The following is a 3,239-nucleotide window of genomic DNA, read 5'->3' on the forward strand; positions in this document are numbered from 1 at the left end:
GTAACAAGATACAAAGATGGACACTTCATAATGGTAAAGGGGACTATACAACAAGAAAACATAACACTCATCAATATTTATGCCCCCAATCAGGGAGCACCAAAATAGACAAAGCAACTAACAGAACTAAATATACTAAATAATATACTATACTAACTAATATACTCACAGAACTAAAGGGAGATATTGACCAAAACACAATTATACTAGGGGACTTAAATACATCATTGACAGATATGGAAAGATCATCGAAACAGAAAATAAATAACGAAATAGCAGCCCTAAATGACACATTAGATGAAATGGACATAATTGACACATATAGAGCACTTCATCTTAAACATGAGACTATACATTATTTTTTCTAGTGTCCATGGAACATTCTCAAGGATAGACCATATATTGGGACATAAAATCAGCCTCAGGAAATTTAACAAGATTGAAATCATACCAAGCATATTCTCTGACCACAAGGCTTTGAAGTTGGATATCAACTGCAAAAGGAAAGCAGGAAAAAAAACACAAATACATGGAGATTAAACAACATACTTTTAAAGAACGACTGGGTCAAAGAAGAAATTAGAGGAGAGATCAAAAGATACATAGAAACAAATGACAATAAAAATACATTCTACCAAAATTTTTGGGATGCAGCGAAAGCAGTTTTAAGAGGGAAATTTATATCATTAAAGGCCTATCTCAAGAAACAAGAGAAATCCCAAATAAATAACCTCACGTTACACCTTAGAAAACTAGAAAAAGAAGAACAAGTGAAACCCAAGGTCAGCAGAAGAAAGAAAATAACAAAAATCAGAGCAGAACTAAATGAAATAGAGAACAAAAAAGACAATAGAAAAAATTAATGTGACAAAGAGCTGGTTCTTTGAAAAGATTAACAAAATTGAGAAACCCTTGGCTAGACTCACTAAGATAAAAAGAGAGAAGACACTAATTAACAAATTCAGAAATGAAAAGGGGGAAGTTATTACGGACACCACAGAAATACAAAGGCTCATCCAAGAATACTATGAAGGATTATATGCCACCAACTTCAATAACCTAGAAGAAATGGACAAGCTCTTAGAAACATATAGCCTTCCAAGGCTGAACCATGAAGAACTGGAAAATCTAAACAGACAGATTACCAGTAATGAAATTGAATCAGTCATCCAAAACCTTCCCAAAAGCAAAAGCCCGGGACCAGATGTCTTCACTAGTGAATTCTACCAAACCTTCAAAGAGGATCTAATACCAATCCTGCTCAAACTCTTCCAAAAAATTGAAGAGGAGACAGTACTCTCTAACTCATTTTATGAGGCCAACATTACCCTGATACCAACACCTGGGAAGGACAACACAATAAAAGAAAACTGCAGACCAATATCTCTGATGAATACAGATGCAAAAATCCTAAACAAAATTCTAGCAAATCGAATACAACAATGCATTAAGAAGATCATTCATCAGGACCAAGTGGGTTCATCCCCGGGGTACAAGGATGGTTCAACATCCACAAATCCATCAATGTGATACATCACATAAACAAAATAAAGGCCAAAAATCATATGATTATATCAATTGATGCAGAAAAAGCATTTGACAAGATACAACATCGATTTATGATTAAAACACTTAATAAAATAGGTATAGAAGGAAAATACCTTAACATAAAAAAGGCCATATATGACAAACCCTCAGCTAATCTCATAATTAATGGTGAAAAACTGAAGCCCTTTGCTCTATGTTCAGGAACACGACAGGGCTGTCCCCTATCACCTCTGCTTTTCAACATAGTGTTGGAAGTGCTTGCCAGAACAATCAGGCAAGAGAAAGAAATAAAAGGCATCCACATTGGGAATGAAGAAGTTAAATTATCACTCTTTGCAGATGACATGATGCTATATATAGAAAACCCTAAAGATTCCACCAAAAAGCTACTAGAAACAATGAATGAGTACAGTAAAGTTGCTGGCTACAAAACCAATGTACAAAAGTCCATTGCATTCCTATATACTAACAATGAAATCTCAGCAAAAGAAATATAAAAAACAATTCCTTTTGCAAATGCAGCAAAAAGAATAAAATACCTAGGAATAAACTTAACCAAGGATGTGAAAGACCTATATGCTGAAAGCTGTCAGACAGTTTTAAAAGAAATTGAAGAAGACACAAAGAAATGGAAACACATTCCATGCTCATGGATTGGAAGAATCAACATAGTTAAAATGGCCATATTACCCAAAGCAATATACAGATTTAATGCAATCCCCATGAATATCCCAATGGCATTTTTTAAAGAAATAGAACAAAAAATCATCAGATTTGTTTGGAACCACAAAAGACCCCGAATACCCAAAGCAATTTTAAGAAAAAAGAACAATATTGGAGGTATCACACTCCCTGACTTTAGCTTGTACTACAGGGCTACAATAATCAAAACAGCATGGTATTGGCAGAAAAACAGACACATAGACCAATGGAATAGAATTGAGAACCCAGAAATAAAACCACACAAATATGGACAGACAATTGTTTTTAAAAGATTTTATTGCGGAAGGGAAACAGGACTTTATTGGAGAACAGTGTGTACTTGCAGGGCTTTGTTTTTCCAACTCAAGTTGTTGTCCTTTCAGTCTTAGTTGTGGAGGGCGCAGCTTAGCTCCCGGTGCAGTTGCTGTTTATAGTTGCAGGGGACGCAGCCTACCATCCCTTGTGGGAGTCGAACCGGCAACCTTGTGGTTGAGACGACGCGCTCCAACCAACTGAGATATCCTGGAGCTCAGCAGCAGCTCAGCTCAAGGTGATGTGTTCAATCTTAGGTGTGGAGAGCGCTGCCCACCATCCCTTGCGGGACTCGAGGAATTGAACTGGCAACTTTGTGGTTGAGAGCCCACTGGCCCATGTGGGAATTGACTGGCAGCCTCTGGAGTTAGGAGCATGGAGCTCTAACCGCCTGAGCCACCGGGCCAGCCCTGGACAGATAATTTTTTTTTTAATTTATTGGGGTGACAATTGTTAGTAAAATTACATAGATTTCAGGTGTACAATTCTGCATTACATCATCTAAAAATCCCATTGTGTGTTCACCACCCGGAGTCAGTTCTCCTTCCATCACCATATATTTGATCCCCTTTACCCTCATCTCCCACCCCCTACTCCCCTTACCATCTGGTAACCACTAAACTATTGTCTGTGTCTATGAGTCCTTGTTTCTCATTTGTTTGTCTTGTTCTTTTGTT

Source organism: Rhinolophus ferrumequinum, chromosome X (genome assembly GCF_004115265.2).
Source record: "Rhinolophus ferrumequinum isolate MPI-CBG mRhiFer1 chromosome X, mRhiFer1_v1.p, whole genome shotgun sequence".
NCBI lineage: Eukaryota > Metazoa > Chordata > Mammalia > Chiroptera > Rhinolophidae > Rhinolophus > Rhinolophus ferrumequinum.